The sequence below is a fragment of the Planococcus citri genome, chromosome 5, assembly GCF_950023065.1.
Source record: "Planococcus citri chromosome 5, ihPlaCitr1.1, whole genome shotgun sequence".
Classification (NCBI taxonomy): Eukaryota; Metazoa; Arthropoda; class Insecta; order Hemiptera; family Pseudococcidae; genus Planococcus; species Planococcus citri.
The window spans coordinates 41967641-41986517 of record NC_088681.1 but is presented as its reverse complement, the minus strand read 5'-3'; the positions used below and the strand labels follow the sequence as shown (position 1 = coordinate 41986517).

Sequence of the window (18877 nt, the reverse complement as noted above, 5' to 3'; positions counted from 1 at the left end):
TGAAAGAAGCGAAGTGGCTGAGTTGGTTAGGTAATGTGGAACAACAGAAACTGCGGGTCCCAGGTTCAATCCCTGCCCAGGGCAAAAAGTTTTTCAATTTTTATTTTATTTTACATGCTTTAACTTAACATTACTTTTTTACACATGATATTCGCAGGCTGAATCGCATTCTTTTTTTGAAAAAAGTCCAAATTCACGCGTGCTTGTGCTATGCATAAAATCATGCGTTTTAGCATGCTATCACATAATTTTTGTCAATAGGGTAGGGTCTACAAAAGTATCTACAAAATGTCGTCATTGAGTAGATACTTCTGTAGATCTTGTAATTGACATCAACCATCTGGTTGATATTAGTGAGGAAGTTGATGTTGATTACAAGATCTATAAAATATTTTTAGAAATTTCAAAGTATTGCCAACTCATTTGTTGATGTCCAAGTCAACAATACAATAAGAAAAATTTTTCAAGTCCAGAATAAGACAGACTGAATATTCTTTTAAGGCTTCTCCATTCAACAGCGGCAATGGTCCAATGGTTATACATTAGGGTGGTCCTTATTTATATGGTCAACAATTTTTTTGGGAATTTTTTTGATTCCTCCCCCCAAAGTTGTTCCCTTGTATGAGAAAATTAATCCCTGAAAATTTTAGCCGGATCGGATAATATTAACCCATGCCGCAGAGCATCTGAAATTTTAGAACTGGTAGACCGCGTAGCCGTTGTATTTTCCTACGAGAGCTGCGCGGCGTTGTTCGTGTTTTCCCCTAACACACATATTCCATAGTTTTATGTTCGGCTGGATGTAGTGAAAAAATTTTTTTTGACAAGAAGGTTTCCTTTGGCCTTCAAATAAAGATCCTAGAGTATAATTGGCATCAGAAAATATTTTGAGGTGATTGAGATACAATTTCTGAAAAATGCTCAAAATAAACATAGAAAAATTCCAACAATTTTTCGATTTTGAAAATGTAATACCAAAAAATGATACCAAACGATGTTAAAAGAAACTCTAAACCAGTGTTACCAATTTTAGATTGCTCCCTGATAGCTCGCAGGGGTGACATTTGTCAAAATCATGCCAAAAGGCTATGTCTCTCAAATTTTTTTATAATGAACAAATCTTGCTGCAATGATGTAATCGCTGTAACAGGCGGCCAATCCAAAATTGGTAACACTGGTTTGGAGTTTCTTTTGACATCGTTTGGTATCCTTTTTTTGGCATTACATTTTCAAAATTGAAAATTTTTGAATTTTTCCTATGTTGATTTTGAGCATTTTTCAGAAATTGTATCTCAATCACCTCAAAATATTTTCTGATGCCAATTATACTCCAGGATATTTATTTGAGGGCCAAAGGAAACCTTCTTATCAAAAAAAAATTTTTTCACTGCATCCAGCCGAACATAAAACTATGGAATATGCATGTTAGGGGAAAACACAAACAACGCCGCGCAGCTCTCGTGGGAAAATACAACGGCTACGCGGTCTACCAGTTCTAAAATTTCAGATGCTCTGCGGCATGGGTTAATATTATCTGATCCGGCTAAAATTTTCAGGGATTTATTTTCTCACACAAGGGAACAACTTTGGGGGGAGGAATCAAAAAAATTCGAAAATTCCAAAATAAGAACCACCCTATTATACATAGAATGTGACAGAAGTGTGTGGCAACCTAGGTTTGATCCCTACCCACTGCAGAGCTGTGGGACCGAAACGATCCCGAAACCGGAACCGATTAAATCCCAATTCAAATCCGATCCCGAAACCAATCCAGAAACCGAAATTGTTATTTCTCTTGATCCCAAAACCGAAAAAATCCCGAAACCGATATAATTTTGAACCCGAAACTATCCCGGAACCGAAACAAAATCATTTCGGTTTCGGGATTTCAATTTTCGCCTTTTTTCCGCGATTTTACTACGAAAAATGGCCATTTTACATCATTTATCGTAAATTATTCAGATTACAATAAAAATTACTCGACGAATTCAGCAAAATATGCACTTAAAATGTTAAAATAATCACTCAATTGGATTTTTCACGTCAAAACCTGTCAGTTTTTGGCCCCCTGCAAGGTCCATTAGTGAATTTGGGCTTAAAATTGGTTGAAATGAAAATCCCGAAACCGAAACCAATTCAACCCGGAACCGAAACAAATTTTTCAATCCCAAAACGAATCCTGAAACCAAAATAAAAATTTGAATAACAAATCCCGAAACAAATTCAAACCCGAAATGAAAAAATGTCAATCCCGAAACCGAAATCCAATCCCGAAATCGTTTTGGTCCCACAGCTCTGCTACCCAGGGCAACTTTTTTTCTTTCAAAAAAATTTCTTAGGGTGAAATATTTTTGAGAATAATTTTACTTGAATCAAAAAAAGAGTTTTGGGCACATTTCGCACATTTTCAATCAAAATTTGCTTCTTTTAGACTCAAAAAAATGACACCAATATTGAGACAAAAAATGAAGGGAGACAACAGTCAATTTTGATATCAACTTCTCACTCATCATTTATTGACATTGGTATCATTCAACAAATGTCTTGTTGACAAGTGACGGATAAGAGATCTCATCTTTTCCATCAACTTTGGCATCGCTTGTGCTACGCGGGCTCCACCAAATTTTCAAAGATTTTTCAAATTTAGAAAATGACATCAATAGGTACCTATTGTAGATGTACCTAAGTATTTGTTGATGTCAAATTTCACTTCAACATTAACAGAGACATGTTGTTGACATGAAAATGTATTAGTTCAGTACTATATTAGGTGAAGTATTGCAGGTTTTTCAATAAAGTGCACCAGGGTAAGTCAGAATGTGATTTTCACAATTTCAACTTTGACCAACTGTTACTCCCCTTCTAATGAACCAATATGGATCAAATTTATTATGTAGGTTCCCACAAGGGTTCTTAACCTATGGTAAAAATTTGAGCGTGATTGACACAGTAGCTTTCGCTCAGTGGAATAAAATATAAATTGTTCTGACTTACCCCAAATTGGAGGAAGTCAGAACAGGCTAAACTTTGCTGAGGTGTACTGCACAAACAGAGCGTTCTAGAATAATTGCTCAGTCAGTAACAAAATTGTAGATTACTCGCATCAGATTTTCAGTAGGATGCACGGTTCGTCCTTTATATGCGAAAAACAAAGTGATAGAAAGTCTGTATTTGAAAAAAAAAATCAAAACAAATGCAAAAACAACAACAAAATACAATTGAAATTGAACCAAAAATGAAGCTGGATCGCGTTTACACTGTGATGAAGTAGGGGTAGGATCCTCAAGTCACCTTATGGTAGCACTTCGGCAGATATAAACCTCCGGGTGCTAGAGCAAGTTTTCTGACTTACCCTGGTGCACCTTATAAAGAGTTTATATATGTTCAACTTTTAATATGTACAGACTTTGTGTCTGTGCTGTGTCCATGCTGCTCTCAGCATTAGCAATGGCCACCTTTGAGAAAATCATTTTTGGAAAAAATTTCCAATTTTAGAACTAAAATTTTATAACTTTATGTAGCAAGAGATTAATGTAAATTTTGATATTAATGTCGATCCAACCACACCTGTCACTTTACACGTCAATGTGAATTTCAACCCTGTGTCGAGCCAATTGTCAACATGAATATCAATCAACATTGGTCAACAATTGCATCAGCAATTGGCTCGACAAATAAGGTCGAAATTCACATCGATATATATACCTATGATCCAAAAGTGACGGATGTGGATGTGTTGACATTTAGATTGAAATTATATGACTGAAAATTCATTGAAAATAAGTAGTAATTTAGTTCATTTTTGGTCTCAGCACCTCAATTTCACAGAGTGCACTCGAATTTGAAATTTGGCACATACAAATTTGATTGGACACCCTGTATTCTTCACTTACGACTGTACAATGAGAAGCAGAAGTCTTGTTAATATAAAAATTTTATACCTACGCAGCATGAAGTTTAATTCTCAAACTGAAGCAGCAGGTTATACCTAGCGACCGGTAACAACGACGAGAGTCTCGTAGCGTAGATGTAAAGTAATAAATTTATAACTTCTGACGTATGTATACGTACATTTTACATACACGCAGCTCACCATATATTAAAAAATCTCCTGTTGACATTTGCAGTTGAAGTATAAGGTAGAAGTTTTTTTCTTACGCCTTTTCGTCGAGTAGGTAGGTATAAGCCAACGACGACGACGACGCGAAATTAAAAACTCAAAAAAGTTTCAATATCTTGGACTCGAAATTGTATTTGTACAATTACAAAATACTAGACGATAAGAACCCGCTGAAGTACTTACCTTTTCATTGAATTTTGTTTCAATTTAAATGTACACGAGTAGGTATAAGTAAATTTTGTCGGCATGAAATTGGCACGAATGTACTTCTTATAATGCTATAACCTTTTACAAATGACGTGATTTGCAAAACGACAGATGATTTCAGCAAATATCAGCGCCGAAGACGATTCAATTTTTTCAACTTTTCGTGTACCTTTCGAGAATACATATGTATACCTATAAGCGGCTTATCTCATTCATGAAAGTGGAAATCGATGATGTTATTAGGTAAAGCTCTCCGGCGTATTGGCAAAAAATAAAATTCGCGTGAATGTGGTTTCGCTCATTCGCGTGATTACGTATTGTTGAGGGATGAAAAATTCCATCTAATAGAGGCGCGCTTTTTTCCCCAATGTGCCGAGTTGTGGCAATTGTTAGGTAAAGTTTTTGTTGGCACGAAAGTCACTAGAGAATGGAGGGAGAAATTTAAAATTTTTTTGCCTGTGTGAGAGTTGTGAGACCTTGGTCAGAAATTGGGTTGTGTTTTTTTTTTTTTTTTGTTGAATGTAATTATTGTACAACATGATTGGATGACGTACGAGGAGAGACTTGAAAATCTGAAAATGTACCTAATTTTTAATATGGAGTGTCGAGTTTGATGGAATAATTCCAATTCAACCTGGGAATTTTTTCGATCATTTTTAGGAGCATTGGGAAATGTAAATTTTTGCCTTGATCTCTCGTTGTTCAGTATTTTCCGATTTAATTTGGTAACTGTTGTCTCATTATCTCTAACCTTCAGTCAACTTTGATTTTTTTTCGATCTGCAATATCGAAGTGTCTCAATTTCGATAAAATGAACTGACGTGGACTTCTGGGTAGATGAATTATAAAGCTTTAATTATTCGAATTTGACAATGAAAAACGTAAAATAATAAAACTTGGTTGTTTTTTTTCTCCTCTCGCCCTAGATTATCTCACCAAGACCACCACGAGCTTTGAAAAAAAGGATAAATTAGCTTTAAAAAAGTGAACCAGAAACATCGCGACCACGACCCGGCTGCACGAAATGAGGAATTTTTAATTACGAAAATGAATTTAGAAAAATTTTCCGCTAACAAAGCATACGAGTTATGCATTTTTGAAAACATTAAGAGCGTCACTTAAAAAACAACCGAGCTTGTCATTTTAATAGTCTACTCGTACGTATTTACGGACAAGTGATAATTCTCGGTATTTTTTTCTCTTGCTCTCTCTCCTGCTATTAGAAAAGACATACTTTTTGAATTAAACGCGTACATATTTATGAGCGTATAGCATACTTTATTGTTTAGTTTCAGAATAGAAATGAATTACATTGTTTTACTCGAGTCTAAAACGCGCACGCGATAATGTAAAACTTTTTTTTTTACCTTTTATTTTTGTTTTTATTTTTTTTCCGGGAGGCAGCAGCCGATGCAGCGTCGTGTCGATGGCGGATAAAAATGAGCATACAATGGCTCCTATCCCTACCAGGATGAAGGTAATTCAATTTCGCTGTATCTCGTTACATTACAAGTGGCTAATTAATTTTGATTAGATTCGTTAAGTTTTTCGAAGGAAAAAAAAATGGCTAGAAGTATTAGCTCGTGAGATTTAGGAAGGGCAGAGCTCATTGCCATATAACTTGGCGAATCCGCGAGCAAATACGTTTTATGTAAATATACCTACCGTCGCGAAATAAGTATGGCAGAAAGAGAGGAAGACGAAGTGGTGGAAAAAGGGCGTTAATTAAACGTACGATATCGCGGAGTTTAAAACGTATTAACCAAATAATTTATTTGAAATGTTTTGCGACTATACGAATCCATCCAATTAAAAGTTTTTCCGATACGGATGAATTATACGTATAAATGAGTTTGCGATGAAATTTGAATTCGCTAGGTTTAAACGACATTAAAGATTATCGAGTTATGCTCCAAGTTCTGCACCTTTCTGAGTGAATTGAGAGAAAAATAGGTAAAAGTAATTCACAACGCGAGGAATGTGCAAAGATGCGAGTTTTTTTTTTGTTTTATCAGTTTTCACGGTTTCTTTTGAATTTTCTTCTTCAAATCGTTTACGTTTTCCCCTGTTCGTTTTAATTTACTCTTCTTTTATTCCCAATAGCCGGTTTTTTCTTTTCTTCTCGAGTTTCTGATCCAAGTAACGTGTGGGATTTATTGAAAATTGAACGAGATTTTTTTTTGAAAGAAATTAACATTTTTTTAAACGTTGATGTAGGTACACTACACTGAACGTTTGTAGTTCCATGAACGACGGCGTAGTTTTTTTTACTGCGATGAAAAGATTTTATGGCTCGAAAATCGAAGGCAGATTTCTTTCGAGGTTTACAACAGCTGGCCTATTTACTTATTGCCTATTCGTTTTTAAGAAAACTGTATATTATTGGATTTTTTTTTCTTCGGATTATAATAATGCAGATTTTACCTTGAAATTTTTAAAGAGGTGCTTGAAAAGGGTTTTGAGACGGAAAGAAAATGTTAAGGAGAGAAATTTCCAATGGTTTTTTTTGCATGTAATTACTGATTTTGAAATTGTGTGATTCTGAAATGCCTCGCGTCTTTTCGACTGGGAGTGTACATATAATTGTGAATATTTTTCCAGGCTGTAATTTGGATCGATTTTTGATGATTTTATTGTAAGTACGTACAGATCCCCATGGAAAATTCTGTTTTAAAAATAATGGGTTTTGATGAGAGTTTTGATGCTGATGATCAGTAGAATAAATCTCAAGAGATATTTTCACAGAACTGGATTTTTAAATTTTTTTTCTGAGCTGGAGGAGAAATGAGTTGTTGTATTTGAATTAAAAAATAAAAAATAAAAAAAAATAGTCAAGTTCATCTTACAAAAATGACCCGTTACACGTCCTTTTATTTTTCTTCGTTCTTCCATCAGATCCAGTATCTCTTGAGTCATCCATGGTTTGTGTTTTCTTCTTCCTTTGAATGGAATATAGACTTTTCTGTTGCTGTTTTAACCTTTCGCTTCCATGTTTGCCACTTTTCCTCGACATTTTGTTCTTCTTCCAATCTGTCTTCCTTTTGCTTTTCCAGTTCTTCTCAGAATTTCTTTTGCACTTCTTTTGATTTGATTTTTGCAAAGTCAAGTTGTTGGTATCGTTCTTTGCTCTTCTTCTGGCTCTTCAAGACTAGCTGGCATTTTGCAGCCAATAGTTTGTGGTCAAAGTTGCAGTCAGCACCAGGATATGTGTGGCAGTTCTTCACTGTATTCATGAATCTTCCTCTTACAAGTACATATATAGTCTATCTGGTTTCTGACTCGGTCTCCAGGACTGACCCATGTGTATAATCTTCTTTCATGCTGTTTGAACCAGGTATTGCATATTACTAGATTGTGTCTTTCTGCAAACTCTACGAGCATTTCGCCTCTTTCGTTCTGCTCTCCAAGTGCGTATCTCCCTGCAACTTGGCTGCCATGATCCTTCCCAACTTTGGCATTGAAGTCTCCCATCAAAAACACAACATCGCTGTTTTTTGAGCAGTTCATTACTTCTTCTAGGTCGTTGTAGAAGTTGTTGATTTCCATTGTACTGCTTTCTGCTGTTGGCCCATACACTTGAATTATCACAAATGGCTTTGGCTTGACCTCCAATCTCACGAGTAGTATCCTCGCTAATTTTGGAATTATGGCACTGATTTTATCACTGATTCTGGTATGTGAGTATTAATATACCCACACCTTGTTCATGTGCGTCTTTCCCAGCATAGATCATTTCATGGTCTTTTTCTACCCGGTTTCTACCGTTTCCAGTCCATCAGGTCTCACTTATTCCTAAAACGTCAATTTTCAATCTTCTGACTTCTTTCATTACATTAGCAAGTTGTCCAATTTTATACGGAGTTCTTACATTCCAGGTTAGGTAAGTATAATTAACGCGAAATATTTGTGAAGAAAAAATTTTTAAAACAGGAATTAACCCAAAATTGGGTGATAAACAAATTTTCAACCGCTCATTAGAACCTTAAAAGTGATCTTGGAAATTGAAATCAAGAGCCCAGTTCGACGCAGAATCTCAAATAATTTCATTTGGGGTTGGGTTATTTTTCTCAAAGTGGAAGACAACATTTTTTTTTGAAAATATCTCCTCTTTGAGGGCTCATATCTCCCTTCTGGAGGCACCTTCAGAGCTAAAAAAATTTCTGAGTAACTTTCAACTCAAAATGAAGGTTTCTGCTGAATTCAATCAAAATCCGCTGATTTGAATCTTTTTCTGCAATATTAAAGTAGGTACCTACATACCTCATAGACTAGATTTTATTAATAATAATTTTTTTAAAATCCTTAAAAATATGATTGGGAGCTAGGTATTTTAATTTTTCAAAAAAAAAAAACTGTTTGAAAAAAATGATACCTACCGTTGCAAAAATCACAACAAATTCAAGTACGATCCCTACGAATTGCATTTCTGTGGCATATTTTTCATTATACACGTTTGATTTGCCACCACAACATTTATTTATAATTGCTTACTTCATTTACAAGAGTGTTTGTAACTTTCAAGTGAGCTACTCGATGAGTTCGAGATTAAAAGAAATACCCAAGTATTCGCCTTGAACAACTTTCCGATGTAAATTATAATAGCGAAAATAAACCGAAACAATTTCCCAACAACGATGATCGTTCAGTTTTCTTCTTTTCGTCGTAATAAAACATGCCACTCTCGATTAAGATGGTAAAATTAGAACGTCTTATATATCCACGAGTTTCTTCAAGTTTATTTTACTTTGCTTCTTTTTTTCCCCCAGTTGGAAATATTGTTATCCTTTGGGAACGAACAACATCTTTTAAAGGTTATAATACCTACTAGGTACACGAAAAGAGGTAAACTTTATTAAGTGATAATTTCATAGCAACAATGAATTTTTGACTACATGTCTAAAAGTAATTGAAATTTTTCATCCATGGTAAGGTAACGTTATTGTTGGATAAACTTTCAAACGTATCTACAGCTACAAAAGCGATGAACGGTGAAAAAAAAATATTCAAAGGGAAGTCAAAAAAATACATAGAACTTAGAACGAGTGTTTCAGCTCGTTGAATTTTAAGCTCGAGGTGATATAAGAAGAGTAAACGAAGGTCGGGAATTTTCATTTTAGCGAAGGAAAAAAAACTTAAGTTACCAAGACAATGGCGCGTTGAAATTAGCAGCGATATTGATAAAAGATGTTCTTAGAAGGAAAATTTTTTAAACAAATTATCTCGAAATAAGCTTCTTTTAAAGTCGAAAAAAAGTACCAAACTCTTTGTCCAAGTCGTATTAACAATTAGTTTCATCTCTCGACGAAAAATCCGACTCGGCTGCGCAACGGTATTTTTTTGTTGGCATATTTTTTTTTCTTATTTATTATCACGTCGACAAGACCAGCCAAAAAGAATAGAAAAATGGTACTTTGAAATTCAAACTTGTCCAAATAGGTAGGTATTCGATCACAGTTGTGTAGGTTTGTGGTTAAGGAATCGAATAAAATTGGATTTTCGGTATGATGAAACAACCTGAAAACTTCACCCTACATCGTGAAAATAATCTCAGCGAGTTTATAAGCTGCCGAAGCCGCCTCCGTGGAGTGTATAAAAAAAATCTAATCTCGGATAAGAATAATGCTCGTTGATAAAATGTCATTTCTTTATCTCTTCAGACGAAAGCTCGGATGATACCTATCCTTGTTGTGATTTGACGGAGTGTATTTTAACGCCATAAGCATTCGATTTGTAAGATGAGAAGTTGAGTTATTTAAGCAGGGCACCGAAGAGGCTTCAACGGTGATATTTCTGATCAAAGATTAACGTTGTGACGTGACGTGGTGTGGCGCTTGTTACGTATACCTACCTATTGCTGCTGTGCTTTATGTATCGATGTATAGGTCAGAAGCTCGGAAATGAGGGCTATATAAATAAACCGCGTATAACCACATACACGTAATTGGAGATAGAATTTGAATTATTGAACCTCGGTTATGTTTGATTTTCTCATTATTGCGTGATGGATTAAATCGACCGAAATTTCACGTGAAAGTAAAAATATACTGTTGGGTTTCGATATCACATCACACGAAGAAGCTAGGGACTGATACAGCTTATTTCGAAACATAAATCTTTCCCTTTATATTATGTAAAATTCATGGCATAAGGGTATGGTTGTCTTATATAAAATTTAGAACTGGCAACGTCGCATCGCGACGCGACGCGTCGAATTTTCATGAAAAAAATATATCTATATTGGGGACGGATTAAATTTTACAATTTTTTATGGACATGGAGGAGAGGATAAGTACAATTTTGGTACTTGATTTCTTTAAATCCATTTTTATGGAAAAATGGAGTAATTTTATTACATTTTCGGGATCGAGTCTGCTACTTAAATTCTCTAAAATTTGGAAAAAATGTCGTAAAATGAGTTTTATTTCGAATCGTCCCTTTCTGTGGGGGGGGGAGGGCAACGCTGCAATGGAGAAAAGTTTGTGACATAGCGAATTTCCCCATTTTTATGCATCACATTTCATTCTTTTTGAAACGACTGTTTTGCTTTTCAGTTTTTTTTTTTTGTGAAAAATTATTTTTGGTTACACTTTTCTCAAAAAAAACACGTTTGGTTAATTTTTGTGAGACGAGGTTCATATTTTTTAAAAATACCAATTGATACCAATTTTGGAAGCATTGAGCAATTTTATTTTTTTCTTCGCCAAAATCGGAAACTCTGGGAAATATTAGTCAATTGATTCAATTACATGCCCATTTTCTGCCTAATCACAAGTTCATTGAGAAAGGATCGAGAAAAATAACCCGGATTTTGACTAAAATTAGTGAAGACGTTTTAATTTTTTTTCCTGTGTTAGGTTGGTACCCAAAAGTTGCACTTTTATGCCAAAAATTACGAAAAACTATCAACTTTTGCCAATAATTTCCAAAATGTCTTGCTTTTTGCAAAAATTTCAAAAGTCTTGCATTCTGCCAATTAATTATCAAAAATCCCCACTTTTTGGAAAAATTCCTGAAAAGTTATGCTTTTTTCCAAAAATTACAAAAAAGCATTGCCTTTGGCTAAAATTATTGTCGACGTCACGTTTTCTGCCAAAAATTGCAAAAAGTCCCACTCTATGTCTAAATTTCCAAAAAGTCTCATTTTTGGCAAAAATTGCTAAAAATCGTGGATTTTTTGTCAAAAAAATTAAAAATTCTCGCTGTTTCCCAAAAATTGTTCAAAAATGGACCGCTTTTTTGTCATAAATTGCTGAAAGGTCCTTTTTTCCAGAAATAGAAAAAATCCGCACTTCAATTGCTCTCGATTTTTTTTTTTTTTTTTTAGATTTTAATTTAAAACGAAAAGTTCTGTTTTTTTGGCTTTCTGAAATTTCGAATCCCCTTCATGTGATTGACTGGAGGCAGAACCAAGGATAAAGGGGCGAAAAAGCTCTAAATCTGGCCTAAAAAATTTTTCAATTTTTTTTATTCTTTAATTTTTTTTCTACTTTTAGATCCAAACAAAAACGAAACAAAGGATAACCCAGCCTCAGTCATTTTACTAATCTAGAAAATTGACAAAGTTAGAGGAAAACGTAAATTCAAATTTTCAACTTGAAAAAAAAATAGAAAAAAATCGTAAATTTTTCAAAACTAAAAATTGATTTTTTCGCAAAAAAAAATACAACGTTTCTCTCTCTGAAATCTATCAGAAAATTTTGAAATTGTATTTTTTGAAGTTCTCAAAATTGAAAATTATTTTTCGCATTTTGAATAAATCTATACAGATTTGGTGATGAAATGAGTACTGTATCTCAAATTGTAAAACGACCAGAAAAGTATGCTGCTACAATAATCATGGCTTTTGATTTTGAGTGTTTCATCTGAAACTTTAATGTAGAAAGTTGAAATTTACTATATTTACCTATCTTCTTTAACCTATAAAATTAGTTAAAAAAAAAAAACTTGTGGAAGAAGATGAAAAGTATCATCATTTTTTTGAGTCATTTAAAAAAAATTTCGTTGAAGGTTTTAAATTGCTCGTTAGTTGAATTTGTTCGGAGAAGACGTTACTTTTTTTTTAGCTACTTCAATCTAACGCAAAATAGGTACCTATCTGGCTATCTAGCAGGTTAGTTTATGCCTAATTTTGTCATGCCTGCGAAAAAGCCTTGCTTTCAGCTCGGTTCACTTTACTTGAAGAGGTCTACACTCTTCATTTCTTATCGCCTTTTAATTCTCTCTTTTTTCAATTTCGTAAAATTAAGGTAAACTTTTTACATTTAAAAAAGCTAATTATTATTTGTCTTAGAAATAAGTAGAAAAAATGCAGACAAAATTATTTTTTTGCCTGTTAATTCATCCTTGAGGCAAACTTTTGAAGTTTTGCTACCCCTTATGTAAAAAAATCCTGTCTTTTGATTCAAAAGTTTTATTTGACACGTTGCTAACATTCGCATTCAAAAATTTGTAACCACGAAAATGTTGAGATTTGAATGTTAGACTTGATCGCGATTTTGCTACCTTTTTTTGTACACCTCTTATTCGTACATACTTACCTAGTTAGTTTATCTAGATCTAAATCTAAAGCGTGTTGTTAGCTTTCTTTTGGAAAATTTTCTGAAGATGCCATCAGAACTTCAGCAGTTTTTTTGTACCCCCTCCCTTTTAAAAATTTAAATTATTGTTTTTTCTATTAATATTTTTCATTTGATCTTGCATTTTAAGTATGCCAGTTCTTTCTTCTCTAATGAGTTTTCCTTTTTTTTTCTTCATTTTTTTGTGTTGTTTTCTGTACTACATTTCACAAAATTTGTCGAGCAGCAAACTAAATTGAAATTTTCTCGTCTTTTTTACGACACATAGCCTTTCAAAATTCATACCAAGTAACTTTTTTTTCTCTCTCTTCTAATAATTCACCGAGTGAAACACGTGGAAAAATTCGTCTGATAAACAGGCAAATTTGCAAATTCGTTTGACAAGATTATGCTTACTCTAGTTATCTCAGTCGTTTACAAATTTACCTACCTACGTAAAATATAAGCTCGAATAGCATAGTCGCATCGTTTAATATTCTTTCGTCGTACGTATTATAGTTTTCGAGTTCAATTAAACGAAAAATATTGAAATAAATCCCTAAGAAAATATTATTTCTTGTTTTCAGGTAAGCCAATCATATGATTAAAAAATTTTGCATGCGAAACGATCCGACGACGCTACGTTGTTGGCAGATAACGAAATCTGAGATGCTACGAAATTCGGTACCTACGTTGCTGAAATTGTTTTACAACAGATACCTACCTATTCTATATAGGTAAGCTTAATTCTTCGAAGCTTTTGAAAAATTAAATTTTCAAAGTGTTGAAATTACACGTCTCGAAGTGAAAGTTTATGCTAAAATGCTTCACACTATTATTGAAAGGTGGAAAAAATCTCAAATTCTCGTGTTGACGAGTCGATATTTAACTCGTAGACTCGAGAAAGCTGGCAGATTGAGAACATAATACCTACAGTAGATACAATATAAAACTCGTTCTGAGATGTTGAGAAATTGAAAACTTACTTGACAAAATTTATTCGTCGAGTACATTCGTACGAGAGAGAGTGTTTACTAAGCATATTGCTGGTAACTTGGGTAAGATAATATTTTTGTGTATCTATACGATGAACTTTGTCGAGAGATTTAAATTTGTATTTGAAATATAGTACCTGCGTCGAATTATGTGCAAGGTTTTCTTCATCCATCCCCTATCTGTGGCAATTTTATACTGTAGTTTGACTGCGCGATATTGTAGGTACGTAAAAATTTACCCAACTCGAGGGGTGAATTTAACGAGTGGTAGGTAAATTTTATAGTCACGAGTAAATTAATGGTCTATTTAGACGATAAAAATGATAAAATCATCCATAAATCTCAATATTCTTCGTACACGTGGTTGATGCGAATACCGTGCAACAACGATAATAATAATTTCAGCCGCGTGAATTTATTACCTTACGAGAATGATGTGTATTTTTCGCAGAAGCACGTGTCATTACAAAAAATAATAATTTTAATGGGGTAACAGGGTGAGAAAAAAACACCGGTCTTGAAATTTCGACTAACACAGAAGGGAAAAAATATTGAAAAATAAATACCTGTTTTGGATATGCTTTTAAGCAAATTAATCGAGAGGATTATCGCGCCTTATGTAATTTCAGGCATGATCGAAACACGTAAAATACTTCGAAAAACGCGCGAATTTCCGACCGCCGAGGTAAAGGAGGTAAAAGCTGACCTGACGAAACACCTTTTATTTGTTGAACTGAATCATACTACGAGATAGTACAAGCTACCTTGTGACGCGCCGTTTATACAGGTTGGCTTTTGCGCGTTAGCAACCGAGTAATTATTATACTCAACGAGTCATTTTATACGTTCGAAATTTTCCTTTCTTTTTTTCAGTTTTTTTTTCTGTTATATCTACCTATTTTGAAAGAGGGAAAAAAATTTGAAAGAAACAAATTGAAAAATCTTTTCAAACTCGTATAAATACGACGATGAAAATGAAATCATCATTTTTCCGAGTGATTCGTTGTTAGAGCATTGTGAAAGGAAAATGAGCTCGAAAATATTATTTTGGAAAATTTCATGTTTCACGCCGGTTCTTCCTCGTTGCACGGAGAAGAGTTTTACAATTAATTAATTCGAAAAAGCTGTAAAGCGTGTTGAAAAGAAAAGTTTACTCCGAATAACCATTTAAGACGTCATGCTGCGAATGAACATATTGTATGGCACAGATATTCGTTAAATTCACGAGTTACTCGGTCGTTATATTTTTCTTTAGTGTTGTTGATTTGTTCAGATGGGAAAAATACGTAAATTGCTGCGATATGGGTTGGGTTTTCTGGTGAGAGGAGGGGAGGTAGAAAATGTTACAGCAGAAATGGTGTTGGAATTGAAAATAAATTTTGTAGAGGAAAGGTTCTAGAGGAGGCAGAAAAGGCTACCTATGATAGTAGGGATCATATGGTGCTTACAAGAAGACCTCAATGATTCCCCCCTCACCCTTTCCCATTCTGTAGTGTAATAAAGTGGTGCTCCCTCTTCCCTTGAAAAGACGCTGTTTTAATTTCTACACTTTAGTGAATACAAAAGGATCACCCGAACCTGATATTTTTTTATGGTGCCCAGAAAACCCAGAAAAGTTATAAATTACGAAAACAGTTTTTTCAATAAAACCAAAAAATGAATGTTCATTATTTTTTAGATTCTCAAGATAGAAAGTGTCAGAAATTCGAAAATTGCTCCAACTTGCCTATTTTGAACTACCTAAAACTAAACAGCTGCAATCAGCTGTAACAGGGTGTATAACTTGGTTACCCCGCCCCCCCCACAAAAGACACTTTAAAAGCTGATAAGCACTAAAAAATCCATTTGAAATCACAAAAAAATTAAAATTAAAATGCCACCAACAATTAATTTGTAATTGCTCTAAAAAATCACCAGAATGTAACTAACGTTAAGTGTAAAAATTCACTTGAAATTTGAAATCATCGCGAAAAAATTCATTTGAAATCACGAAAAAATTGTACTTAAGCAAAGAAAAACTGAAATTTTTATTAGTTGCTCCTGAAGAATTTTTTCTAAAAATCCCCCCCCCCCCCTTCAATAAAAATTCGTCAAAAAATCGCCACCGATAAATCTGTTCTGTATCACCACGATGAAATGTATTTAGAATTATTACAAAAAAAATTATTTGGAATCATCATGGCATGAAAATCGATTTTAAATCACAACAATTATTGTACAATGTACATAATATGTACATACAAATTAACAAATGGATTGAGATCACCAAAGGAAAATTTATTTTAAAAATCACCAAAAAACTTATCAAAAATTTACCAGAAAATTCATCAAAGATACTAAATATGATCATGCGGGCCCGGTCTTCAGCTTGATCTGGACCAACCCTGAGCTTTATGCTGAGATCTTCCGCAGCCTGATGCCCGGCTTAGGTCATAAGTATGTATTTATTTGGGCGTGTGAGTCATGTAACCAAAGTATCTGTCTGTGTGTCCTGTCCCTTTCCCGTCCCTGCCCTGTCCATGCCTTGCCCTTGTCCTGTCCATGTCCTGTCCTGTCCTGTCCTATCCATGTCCTGTCCATGTCCTGTGCATGTCCTGTCCCTGTTCTGTCTCTGTTCTGTCTCTGTCCTGTCCTGTCCTGTCCTGTCCTGCCTGTCTGCCTGACATCTTGGGGTCATTGATCCATCCGGCTGATCTCTCAAGGTCACTACCCACATGCCCAGTTTCTCAATGTCGTCTATCTATATCTGTCTGGCTGGTCTATTAAGGTCAATTGACCTGTCAGCTTGGCTTCTTATGCTTGTCAGCTTGTCTGCCTTCCTATCTGGTCTGTTGGGGTCACTGACTCGCCTGTCCGGACTCTTAAGGTCACTGACCTACCTATTTAGTCTTCCAAAATTGTTTATCCAGCCTCTCAGGGTTATCAACTGGTCTCGTTGACTTCTCAAGGTCATTTGTTTACCTTTCTGGCCTCTGAAAGTCACTGAACTACCTACCTGCCTATTCCACTCACAGTTTTCTATCTATCTGCCTGGCCTCTCAAGGTCATTGACCCATCGGCCCGACTTTTTAAGGTTATCTGTCTTCCTGGCTATCCTCTTAAGGTCATTAACCCATGTGTGTGGACTCTCAAGGTCACTGATCCACCTGTCTAGTGTTCTAAGGTCGTATATCGCACCTCGGGAGTAATAAGGTCACATCTCAAAAAAGTGAAATTTTACAGGAGAATGATTTCCTTTTTTTTAAAAACTTGATTCATTATTTGTATCAACTTATAATTAATTGTGAGGAATGAATAGCACCTCATTTTAAAGATCTAGTATCCTACCTTCATTTAGCATAAGAACACTTTAAAAAATACATAGAATCTTAAAGAGGAAATATTTCCATGTTTGGAAAACATTTTGAGTTATAACCTTTCATTAAAGTTAATGTGGAGGCGAAAGGAAGCGTCCAAAAAAATTTCATGACATCACAGTTGTAGAGAATTAAATTTCCAATCGACATATTGTCGTTAGTTTTCTTCTAGAGTGCTTAGTTTTTGAGTTTTTCTCAAAAAACTAAAACTTCATTATTTGTGCAAATTCATTTTTCTGAAAAGTGATCAATTTAAAAAATGTTTTCCATTTGGTACAAACCAATAAAAAATGTACTCCTTGTGACTATTTCTAACTGACAAATATTCAAAACAATCAAAACTATTTGTTAACACTTTGTATGTATGAAATTTGCTCAAAAAAGCTGGAGTTTTTTGAGATGTACCCTTATAACTCCAAACAACTTGCAATGTTGTTGAGATTTTGAGTTAGACCATTTGCGTTTTTTACAAGATCTAGATAATGTACCCAACTCAAAGTGTAATTTTTGGTTGAGGGGAGTCATACAAACCCCAAAAATGCAAAAACATCAAAATCAATTTTTTTGAGATGTGACCTTATTACTCCCGAGGTGCGATATCTGGCCTCTCAAGGTCATCAACCTTCATCTCGTTGCCTGCTCAAGGTCGTCTATCTACCTGTCGGTCCTCTCATAGTAATTTTGTTTCAAGCTCTTATAAGGCAGTTGTATTCTCACTTTGAGATATTTTTGGATCATGTATAACTACATAAAAATGATGTCATTTTTGTGTGTAAACGTTTAACCAATCAAATTTGTGCGGTCAATAAAAATTCAGAATCGATTTTTGTTTAGTTTCTTCCTGTGATTTTGGGTACATTAATGGCTGCAGTCCAACATACAATTTGTAATTCTTCAAATTTTTTTAAATCAAACTTAACCAAAATTCAACCCACACTAACCTGCAGAAATTTTCTATTTTCAGAACGAATTTGCTCAAAAATGAATGCGACCCAGACTTGGTAGTAGGTATCTAAAAGACTCCATTAAGCAAATTTACCTACGATGCACTTTTTTTTTCAACTTTACAAAATTAAATTCCCTTTGCTTTACTAATTGAATTTAGTGACATCAGACAGTTCAACCACAAATTTTTATTCCGAAGAAAATTCTCCAATACTCACTAATAGGATTGAAATTATGTTTCTGACAAAAGGGTTAATATAGCGGCTCTCGAGTGAGTTACTGTGCATTTAAACTTTAACTGGATATAGTATAGTGAAAATGATGGCTCAAACTTTAAAGTACTTCGGACTTGGAACTTTGTTCATGTAATTGTCATTTATACCTGATTTACCCTGAGAAATTTGCTTTGAAAGGCTTATCAACTATAGTGAAACACGAGTTGCCAAAGTGTTTTTAGCAATATTCCTCCGTTGATTCAATTAATCTAGATGATAGGTAGTTTGTTTTGTGGATAGGTATATAATTAAATAAACAATGCATTACCTTCATTTAAAATTTCGATGACTATAGAAAAAATTAAATGAGTTAGTAGCTTTGTAGTAGGTACCTAATAGAAATTACGAGGAAAATTGATCGAGTACTTATCATCTACTTTATTTCGAGTCGAAAAATGGAACTGGGCCAAGTAAAACTGTTTCC

General features: G+C 34.3%; 1 protein-coding gene across 1 annotated transcript in view; it reads right to left on the bottom strand.

Annotated features, from left to right (window-relative positions):
• Nucleotides 1-14610, bottom strand: part of LOC135846343 (adhesion G protein-coupled receptor L4-like) — a 178006-nt gene extending 163396 nt beyond the window's left edge. The window contains exon 1 of the mRNA XM_065365375.1: nucleotides 14444-14610. The gene's annotated coding sequence lies outside the window, so the exon portion shown is untranslated. The remainder of the gene's footprint in view (nucleotides 1-14443) is intronic.
• Between the last annotated feature and the right edge of the window lie 4267 nt (nucleotides 14611-18877).